This window comes from Electrophorus electricus, chromosome 16 (genome assembly GCF_013358815.1).
Source record: "Electrophorus electricus isolate fEleEle1 chromosome 16, fEleEle1.pri, whole genome shotgun sequence".
Lineage (NCBI taxonomy): Eukaryota > Metazoa > Chordata > Actinopteri > Gymnotiformes > Gymnotidae > Electrophorus > Electrophorus electricus.
The window spans coordinates 6,265,321-6,277,000 of NC_049550.1; the positions used below are offsets into that span (position 1 = coordinate 6,265,321).

The 11,680-nt window shown below is 37.1% G+C and overlaps 1 long non-coding RNA gene across 1 annotated transcript; it reads left to right on the forward strand.

The window, feature by feature from the left end:
* Nucleotides 1–6,091: 6,091 nt before the first annotated feature.
* On the forward strand, nucleotides 6,092–11,557 carry LOC113582626. The gene is made up of 3 exons (XR_003411174.2): nucleotides 6,092–6,163; nucleotides 11,256–11,329; nucleotides 11,469–11,557. It is a non-coding gene; the product is annotated as an uncharacterized LOC113582626 (long non-coding RNA).
* Nucleotides 11,558–11,680: the final 123 nt, after the last annotated feature.

Below are 11,680 nucleotides of genomic sequence, written 5' to 3' on the forward strand. Positions count from 1 at the left end.
AAACTCCTCAACATTGCATGTTTACATAGAAATATTCCAATTTTCCTGTAATATGACAATTTTCCTAGAAAGGCACTTGTCACATAAACACCTTATTCAAACATTTGTCCAAATGGGATTTTATATGTAATAATCATATTCTAGCTACAATATGTTGGGTGGTCCTCGCTTTTGTAGGGTATCATATGTAAAAATTATACTCTGAATCACAAAGTATTTCATGTTTTTTTTATCTTTTTCCATTGCTTCTCTGACTGAACTCTACTGAAAATCATGTCAATTTCAATGAATTAATTTTTAACTGGATTACCCAGTTTAACTAATGTGCTATTCCATTTTCATTAGCTGACACATTAAGGCAGACCAAGGCAAAGGTGACAGCTGCTGTTGATGTGTAACAACAAATGTCCAAAAATAGCAGTATCACTTCATGTCTGGGTTCACAGTGGACAAAATGTGAGACCATAATTCTAAGATTTGAGATCATAATGCTTTAATGTTAGACCACTGCTAAAATGTGAGAGCATAATGCTAAAATGTGCCCTGCTTAATAGCACTGGGTTCAGGCTTTGGTTCCAGCCTCCTGGCAGGTGGAGACTGACTTTTTTTGCTTTCCAGAACACAGCTAAATTGCTAAAGGCCAGCAGAAAACAACAAATGTTTCTGCACATGTGTCTTATCCTCAAGCCAGAGTGGAAAACCAGCAGAATAACAAAAAAAACACCATAAACATTTAGGATGTGGGTGTGATGTTTGTGGACAAAATTTTAAAGTATTTTTGGAAGAGCATTTAGATTTAGTCCTCAGTCAGAGCTGATCACCTCGTTAGCTAAAACCCTTTCAGCATATGCACTACAGCCTACCTCTTTCACTACAGTCTGTTTTATGTCTAAAATGTCTTGTCAGACATGTACTAATTTATTCCTTTCCACATTGAGCAATTCCTTTCCATTTGTTCCTACATGCAGTAATTCAATGCAGTAAAAACACACTGCTCAAAAAAATGAATGAAAGATTCAAGCTGAAAATCTTGACTGATATAAATTGTGTGCTTAATTGAGAATGCTCAATGGTAACCAAAATCACCAACACAATGAGGGTTGGATTTCAAAATCACACTGAAAATCAAAGTAAAAAACTGAAAATACAGGTTGATCCAATTTGTGTGATTCATCATGGCAACTCATAGTTTGTCTCAGTAGTGTATATTGCCCCCACATACCTGTATGCACTCTTGACAAAATCTGGGCATGCTCCTAATGAGAGTGAATGGTGCTGGATGATCTCCTCCCAGACCTGGATCAAGGCATCATTGAGTCTGTGGCACTACTTAGTGGCATTGCATGCAATGATACATAACATCCCAGAGGTTCTCATGACACTCTCATGGAGTCTGTTTCTGACAATTTGGTGCTCCTTCTGTTCCTCCTCACACAAAGGCTCAGATACCAGTCCTGCTGCTAGGTTGATGCCTTTCTATGGCCCTGTCCAGCTATCCTTGGCCTGTGTCCTGGTATCTCCTCCATGCTCCTCAGACTATGCTGGTATCTCACACAGCAAACCTTCTTGTGATGGCACATATGGATGAGACATTCTGGAGGAGCTGGACTACCTGTGCAATCTGAATGAGCTTCACATACCACCTCATGCTACCAGTAGTGATAATGACATCAGCAAAACACAAAACTACAGTATTGTGGAGAGAATAATTGTGTGAGGCTACCTCCTATAAAAACATTCCCTTTTTGGGGGTTGTCTTGCTGTTGTCTCTCCAATGCACCTGTTGTCACTTTCATTTGTGTCAAAGCAGGAGAAAATGATCCACATTCATTTATGCTTCCTAACTGGACAGATTAATTCTTTGAGCAAGTGTATTAATTGTCTTTTACATTGACTCTCAGACCAGACTTGAAGAAATCTGCTCTTTCAGCTCCAAATCAACAAGGTGTACGGACATCTTATCAGATAAAAACCTGTACCACAAATGCTTGGACATTGCTAAATGTATAAAAACAAAAAGACTGAACCCTGTGGAGGAGGAGGTGGGCTGGAAACATTATTCATGGTACAATTCTGCAAGACAAAATAAAAGTGTTCAAAACAAAAATGAGGGTTGCTGAAAACTGACCAAAGACACAACATCAAAAATATTTAGCACAATAGCATAATTTTCTCAGTATGTTAGTGTTATTTTAATATCATTTAATATGTCCAGCATAAATGAGTTCAGCACACAACAGTGACAACAATAAGAACAACAAAACAACAACAACAATAATATTAACAACAGCTGACATAATGAAAGGCTAAAAAAGGCAGAAAACCCTCCACCTCCACAAACACACCCTAAAGCCACATGTTTATAGTAAGAAGAACGCACTTTACAAACATAGACTACATTGCAGATTCTTTGATTGTATAATGAGTTCATTTATTTATCTTGTACTTGACTTTTCTGGAACTCCTAAAGGGAGTAAAGGGAGATATCTGTTAAAGATGCTCAGAACTATCTGTGTGCAAACTTTCAACACGTGTATTCTGCAGCGTAGATAGTATGTTACTGTGTACAGTGTACTCATGTCAGGAAGGCTTCAAAGGTTCAGAGAGTGCGTTTACCCAGCGCAGCAACCATTGCACACAACAACAACAACAACAGCAAAACAGTTGAGATAATGGATGAAAGGCTAAAAAAGGCAGAAAACATTCCAGCTCCACAAACACACCCTAAAGCTACATGTTTATAGTCACAAATAGCACACTTTACACACAGAGACTGCATTGCAATTGCTTTATTTTTTCTTGTTTTAAAATAAATGCCAAGGCCAGTATTCCTTAGCCACATCACTACCCCCGACCTTTAATGGGCCATGAACTTAATTTTTAATTCCATTTTTTACTTTTCATTAGTGATGTCACACAGTTCATTGTTTGAATATGATCATACAGAGATAAAGGTGATGAGGTACCACAACCACCCAACACCCTCCACTCCCCTGCACCCCCCTCTCCAGCAACCTCAGCAACCTCCCTCCCATTCATCCCATCCATACCATGCATCTTGTGAAAGGAAATAAAAAAAAGAACTGGAAACAAGGTAGGAGAAACATACAGACATTGGACCAATTGGATAAGACAGGACAGACACACAAAGCACTTGACACCATCTAAAAACAATGCCACATTCCCCTGCCCCCTCCACTTTAACAGTTTCTTTAATCATATAACGAGTTTATCTCCTCCTTTATTTTTCTGGAGCTCCTAAATAAAGGGAGACATCTGTTTAAAATGGTCAGATCCACTTGAGTTGCACAATCTTAACACGTGGGATCTGCAGCCTACATAGTATGCTACTGTTTACAGTGTACTCAGAGGTTCAAGCGTTTACCCAGCACACCAACCATTGCACACAACAGTGACAACAACAACAACATACTTCTACTACTACTACTACTACTACTTCTAATAATAATAATAATAACCATCATCATCATTATCATCATCATCATCTGTGGATTTAATTAAGTAATAACTGAAATACCTGTACCTTCCATCTACCACGCATAGTGGTATATGCAGTAGATGTCAAGCAGGGCAGGCAGAGTCGAATGCAAGTACGAAAGCAATAGTATTTTATTGACACAAAAGCTTGATGAAGACAAAATAACAAATAAACAAAACACTGGCTAACAAAACCTCAAAAGGAGAGACAAACCATACAAGAACAGAAAATAAACTAAAACGAAAACACAAGAACAACAACAAGATTACGATAAAAAACTCTTGTGGGAAACTATAGGGATAACATACAAAAACAAAGGGAATACAAACACTTGGCTTAAATAACAGAACTAAGGAGAGTACAAACAAGGAACATGTGACAATAATCAATGGTGGAGAACTAAACAGGGAGGTGGAAACATGTGAAAACAATACAAGGATGCACATGGATAGGCGTTGCTATGGGAACCACGACACCATGGAGGGCATAATTGTGACAACATACAGGTTATTTTGTGTTCCTTACTTTGCTTACTCCCCCCCACCCCCAACTTTCTTATTGTTCACTCTTTATATTTATTAGGCCTCAAGGGCTATTTGGCAGTCAGACTACAACATCATTCATCCAGAAGTTCAAACCATGTTCCCTTTCCTAATTTATGCAAGGGCAGCCAGGTATGTAAAGGATATTTGCAGATGTAAAATTTTAAAATAATTTGTTTAAATAAAGTGTTAAAAAACAAGTCAAAGGGGAGTTTCAAAGTAAAGTAAAATAGTCAAACCAGAGGGATCAAACTTTGTCACAAATCTTGGAAGAAGAAAGGCTGAATGCATGGAATGTACACCGAAGGATGCTAGATTTCTTATTTGCGGAACATATGGAACCCCTTATGGTGTCATTTGGTGTGACTCCATGCGGTCATACCATCAGCTTGGTGGACATAACTCTTGTGGACGCTTGAGAAGAGCAGAGGCTGACAGACCTTGTTCTGAGTTTTTTATCCGAGGTTTCACAATAGTATCAACAAGTTTCTATATTATCATCAAAAGGCAAAGAGGATATATAAGCTGACTGGACAAATATTTTCTGTGTGGTGCCAAGCAAACTGCTTCCTCCTGTGGTCTCTGTAGTTCCTGTTTCCTGTTGTCTCCCCTCAGACGTTTTATATTTTGATCCTCTCAGGTCTGACAGTCAAAGAACTTCAGGAAGAAATAATAAAGAAATTGAATATACATTTGCAAGGTACACGATTTTTTCTACATCACTCAAAAATTAAGGCCTAAGGTGGAACCTGTTACATTAAGTTGCCTAGATATTTTGTATAATATCTGTATTTTTAATTATACTTTAGAAAAAGTCTGACTTTAATAGTCAATCTTTCAAGACCTCTGACTATAGCAATTGCACTGAAGTTGCGTGGAAGTCATAAACATACATCCATTTTTTTCATTGTTTAGTCCACTGAGATTGCCAAAATCACTTTTGCTCTCTGTGTTAAATATTAAAAAATAATTATATGTGCACAATATCAGAGAAACCAACCTGGAGAAGCACAAACTTGGCTAAAAAAACAGCATTACCTTAACACAGAGTAGCAAATTTCTGAAAGCAGTTAAGAAATATTCACTCTCTTCCCTTTCTTCATGCTGACGTATTTATGTGTGCCTGTATTCATGTCTATTGGCATTTTTTGGTATGTGCCTCTGCCCCACCTGAAAGGGAAGAGATTTGAATAAAAAGGACTCATACAGGCAGACCATTTGAATGTCTCAGTGTCAGCCTGCTGAAGGACTTCCCTAAACATGTAAGAAGAGATTGAACTGTTTGTGTACAAGTCTTTAGGTATTTTAGATACATGAAGTGTCCATGCAGGTAAGTCATTTTAACTCGTCAATGACAACCACGCAAAAGCTATTTATTAAAAAAATTCATTTTTGTTCATTTATTTTTACTGTCATCAAATTGTGCCAATAGTTACCACTCTGATTTATCCTTATAACTTACATATCCTTACTGTATATATTATATACAAGCACTTTTTGGAAGCTTCTAGATTTGTGGAGAAAAGAGTGACATTTAGATGCTGTGGTAACTGTGAGTTAGAATAAATACAGTCATGGATTGGGTATTGTACATGAACATGGATGGGAATCTTTGGGCTAGATCACTAAGCACTACAGTACATGGTTTTCCATCTACTAGAACAGGGATGATGGCACTGATGACCTTCACTGGGGGTGTGATACAGCCACAGTGAGCACACACATAATGCATCCTTGTAAGAATACTATAAACATTCAGGACGTGGGTGAGCTGTTGGTGGACAGTTTTTTTTAACATGTACTTTAGCTACACTAAGCAAGACAAAAATAGGTTCTTACCAGCTGGGATCAGTTTGATTGCCCTTCTTTAACTAAGGACACACAGTAGTGTTGGGAAGACACATGCTGTCATTGAAAAGTTCAGATGACCTACCTGTGGGATGGTGGGTTGGCTGATGAATAAATTAGTCATGAAACCCCTCCCATTTTTGCTGATAGTTGTTTGCCTCTGTGCAGGGAGCTGATGAAGCATAAAGGTGTGTTGACCTGTTTTAGACTTGCGGAGAGTCATTTTTTGAAAGAAAGACAGACACTTTCTGCTATGGACTTTGGAGGTTGTCATGTAAGTAAAGGAAAACTATCAGTGTACCTATCTGTTCCTGGAAACCTTGTGTATTTCACTACTATATATATATATATATATATATATATATATATATATATATATATATATATGGCTTTGTCTTCTGTTGAGCATATTCTATTTTCATATACAAGAAGTAACCATTTAAATTAAATGAGATAAATGTGAATGATAATACATCAAATTAAATTGATTTTGGATCCTTGATGTGACATTAACCAGTCTCCTTGCTATAAGTGTTGTAGGATGTTTCACAAAATGTTTAGAGTATAAAAGACACAATTCATGAATTTACTAGCAGTGTTCAGCTAGGTTTTTAGCCTGGCAATCTTAGATCATAGAACCATGCTAGCCTAAGTCTGTCTTTAAAATGAATTCAAATATTTATCATACAATACCAAAACTGCAAAGTAAAACAAATACAGTAATAGAAACTTGGCAAAAATTTCATAATTCGAATGACCTGTATGCTGTTATTCCACACTGTAAATTAAAACCAAACATTACATCATACTGTGCCCTAAAAAAAGACCCAAATTTAAAATTTAACCACAAATTTCTTAAGCCAACTCTGAGTTAGAAATGTTACAAGCCAATAAAAACATATTAAATAAAACAGTCTGTAAGGTTGAAAAATAATATACATTTCAGAATGAAATTGTTTAGACATTTTTGACTGTAGTCAGAACCTGTTACATGAAGACAGACTACTCAGAATTTTAAGGCCACCAAAGAAAATTATCTTTAATGTTACCGATTAGGTCAGTAAATGTTTTAGTTCTTTAAAAAGTATTGTGATTGAAACTGCGTTCTGCCCAGTTGGTTTCATCTGCTTTTAAGCTGTTTGAAGTCATGGTCATACCAAAATATTTTCTCGCACATAAATCATAGATGTTTAGGACCCAAATGTGTTCATCTAGCATCTCAAAATACTTCACAAACTTTCTGGAAGATACAGTGCATTTTTTTTTTTGTAATGTTGCTTATTTACACTGATGTTGCATTGTATTAGTGGCTATTTTAAACCCTTTTACATGCAGATAAACAGTTAACACTCAGACAAACAGCTTATTGGTAAGATTATCTGAAACTTTTTTCACAGTACTATATAATAACTTTACTTTTTTGTGACATGCTGAAGCAGTAGCAAACCACAAGAGCTGAGCTAGAAAAAACATTTATTTGCAGAATACAAAGGGGGGGGGGGGGTGGGGGGGGGGAAGAAACTGAAGCCAAGAAACAGGCTTTGTAAAGTCCCTGCCCACATCGGGGACCTTAAATTGAAAGCACTGTGGTATACTACCTGTGGAGTTTAAATAGGGAAGCAAATGAATGAGGAACAGGTGTGAGTGATAATTCAATTAGCGGGTGATTCGGACCAGGGAGGTGACTGAATGCTGTGGTTGGCATGTGTGTTATGTGAGGGCGGACTGGATACCAGCCAGGGCATGATGCATTCTATGAGTTTACACCAGTGCTAAAGGGAAAGATATAAATAAATGTATGAGAGCTGTTTGTTACTCTAAGTGGTGTGTTTTTGTGGTAGGTTTTTACTGTGAGTGGAAGAGAAATGGCAGTGGGGGTGGTGAATGAACATGCTTTCATTGTACTCTTACTAATGATGCTACTCTGAATAATGAAAATGAAAAGCAGTGTATCTTAAACCAGATTTGAAATATGAGAGACAATAAACTAGAGGGTATTGTTTTGTTGAATCCCCCAGATTTCATGCTTTTCTGCCCTTCTTTTGAATTCAATTCAGTGATGTTATTGTCAGCCTCATCTTTTCCATTTTACTGAACTCTCGTGAACTCCAGAACTGGATGTAGTTGATTTATTAGCTTCATTTTGACAAGACCTAGATTGATGAATTTTGCAAAACTAAATTACCACACCCTTGTGGTTACAGAGGACAGTCTTGATAATATAAACAGAATACACCACATCAGTCTCAAGTCATAGCCTGAAAGACTGGTACAATTTTAATTTCTCTCTGTATGCTTTGAGTCCTACAGAAGATCCTCAAAACCATTTGTTTTGCTGTGTGTATACACAGTGAAGTGTATAAAAATTTGTATCACTCAACATTAAAATGTTTCCTGAGTTTAACTGATCAGTGAATCATCTTTGAGCACGGATGGCTGTGTTGAGAGGAGGAACTGTGGGAGTGCAGAGGACTGCGAGAACTGGGCATCTTCTGTTTTGCTAGTTACCAGACGTCCTACTGAGTACTGAAGTCATGAGGGATAGGGGAGGAGTCAAGGAGGCTCCTCCCTGAGAAAAAGAGAGAAATAAGGGGAAGTGAAGAACCTATAAGAAGTGTTTCAGACATTGCCCTTTTCCACTACCCCCCCCAGACTTGTAGTTTGCATTAGTGATTAGTGATTTTAGTGATTAGCCATTACATCTTGTGTGTGTATCTGTAAGAAATAAATATCAGCAAGAAATTAAATGTGAGGTAGACTGTTAACATGAATATTGTCACATTGTAACATTTCACATCATCACACAGATTACCTCTCAAATATTTAAATATTAAAACTAAAACTAAAAATTAAAAACTTCTACATTTAAATTGGATCCTGCTCGCACACACATGTGTGCAGGCACACACACATAGTGGTTCTCAACCTTGTTTCTTTAGACCCATAATTTTAAATATAAAATTCAAATGCCTCCCTACACAAACCACAAACCACAGGCATGCAGCCTACATAGTTTCTCTCTTGTACTTTTGCTAAAATGACAAAATAAAAAAGATCACTTGCTTTCAAATATGTTCATTAACAAACTAAATTAGGTAACAATGCTAACCTGAGCTACTTGGCAACAAGTCCCAGTGTCCTAAATGAATAGGCATTTACAAGCTGCAGTAATAAATTTTGCAGTTTTCATTAATGCCTGCTAAACATAGCCCCAGAAGGAGTCAAGCCATCCACTCCCTAACCCTACATCCCTCCAAATACATGCATGCTTAGAGATGAGCTTTCCTTCTATGTATTGCATGTACAAGCAAAATAACTGACATGTAGGGAAGAGTTAGGGTGACGCTTAATTCTAACCCCCTTGTGAAGATTGATTACAGCCAGACAGTTTCTGATTACAGAAGCCAGGACAGTCAAAGAGACAGGGCTGCCCTTTATTGATTAATATCAGGATGCAAATGATGGAAAGTTTACCCAATTCTACAAGTTTTTAAAATAAATCACTAAGTTTGAGATGAAAAAATAAATTACATGGGTATTTCTAATTAATTCAAAAATTTAAATTCAGAATTTGTTACTGTAAACATTTTCAGAAATCATTTGCAATATCAACTCAGGATGAGCATTGCAGCTGTGTGAGACTGATGTACTCAATGCGTGGAGAGATTTTTGACAATCCTCTATGATGAGTCTGGCCCTGTATTTAGTTTGGAGGGCCATCATGGTTGAAACCCAGGCTCACCCAAACAGGCTGTGTGGAAGGATATCCTTCATGGTAGCAGAAGCACACACTGGGTATTCAGCTCCATTCTCACTCTAGCGCATTTCCAATGGGACTTCACAAAAAATACCTTTTAGGCTACTATGATATGTCTATAAGCTCTTGATGTGTTGATGAGGAAGTTTTTAAACCACAGGCAAGAGAGCTCTTGTTCCTCTGTAAGTATGAGGAAACAATTGTCAGATTTCTGCATTTCTGTACTGTTATCTAATCTTTGATGGTACTAAAGCTTTCTATCTTCTGAGTGTATGTGCTTGCTCAAACATTTCACTGATTTCTGAGCAGTGTGGTTAGGCCTATTGTCCACAAGAGCGTCATAAAGCTCGTCCTTCAGACCAATCAGAGATGTGGGTGACTATTTCTGGGACACCCATTCTACCTCTGTACACCTGAGCAGGGAGTGGCTGTTAGCATCTTACCTCTGCACAGAGGGCAGTGAATGGCCTGGAGTTTGTGACTTTGGTTTTTATGTTTACAGTATTTGGTAGATGCTTTTATGCAGAGCAACTTACATACTTTACATACCTTTTAATCAATATAACAGTATGTGTGCTCCCTGGTAAGTGAACCCATAATATTGGTGGCCCTTGAGCTACAGGAGCTTTATTTTATTTACAGTTGCATCAGTGCATATTTTTCCATTCATGCTGAACATATTTGATATTTTATTGTCATGCAAAGGCACGCAATGCACCATCCCAGCATATAGTACCATACTGTACCATATCTTCTGATGTAGATGAGATGCAATGTTTGACTGTATAAATAGCAGTATTTTAGCTAATTGCTTTGATCACTCCTCTCCAAATAATTCCAACATGAGTTGTGGAAAAATGATTCACTTGCATCCATGACTGAAACATTAACACTAGAATGACTGAAGGTGTTGCTTGTTAAGAAACCTGTTTTTAATGTATATACAAAAAATATCAATTTGGCATGACAGAATCTTTGCCATGGTTATGCAGAGCACAGCAGTGAAAACCTTGGTCCAGCTGAGAGCAAGCTTATAGAATGGAATGTTCATATGTTTCTTCACTATGCTATGTTAAAAAGCATGCCATGCTTTTCAGCTTGATGAAATCTTTAAGGCTACATGTTACAAAGTTATAAGATTTGTTCCTGTTTTAGGTTAATCTATTATTAACTATACCTTGCTCTTCATTTTTTCTCAATATTTTTTCAATTATTTAACATCCTCTTTTGCACAAAACTATAAAAAAAATTCAAACATTTTCTTTTAAAAGTATAAATGTGATCTTTTCTCATAGGCCTATACCCTGTTCCATTTAACATGCCTCCGACTGTCCCAGTGTTATGTGGTGGCTCTATCAGTATTCTCCTCATGTGAAGGGGAAATATGTCATTTATTTATGTCGTTTTATGCTATACAACAAAGAAGTTGACTCTGAGAGAAATTATACAATAATGTATATTTAGTCAACATGGAGTATGAAATATCTACATTACCAGTGTAAATAAACAGTTCATATTAACATTTTTGCACAGTACTGTATAATACTTTTTAAATTTTAAATTATGTATATATTATGTAAATTAATGTATTTGCCTTTCCTGCTCTCAGGGTTTTCATCATGACTCATCCTTCCAGATGCTCAAGTAACGCAAACATAAACTATATGGATTGCAACAAGTCAGGTGCCCATAAGAGGATTGTAAAACATTTTGCTCAGTCTGGTTACAGGAGACATTATCATATTCCTTAACTCGCATTAAGCCCTCTGACATGTATGAACATTCCCTCACAATAGACTAATGCTTGATCATTTCTCTTTAGCTAGAGCAATGCAGTCTCACATTTCTGACAGAGGCTGCTCGTTGCTGGAGTGGGATTGGAAGAAACACTGGGTCACCCTACCTGACACACTGGAGCTCGGCAGAAGCCGACAGAAGAAAGAAAAGCATCAGTGGAGATACCATAGATGATACCACATAGATGATGATCAACAGTGCTTTCCAAGTAAGGTATAATTCATATTAGCGCAAATA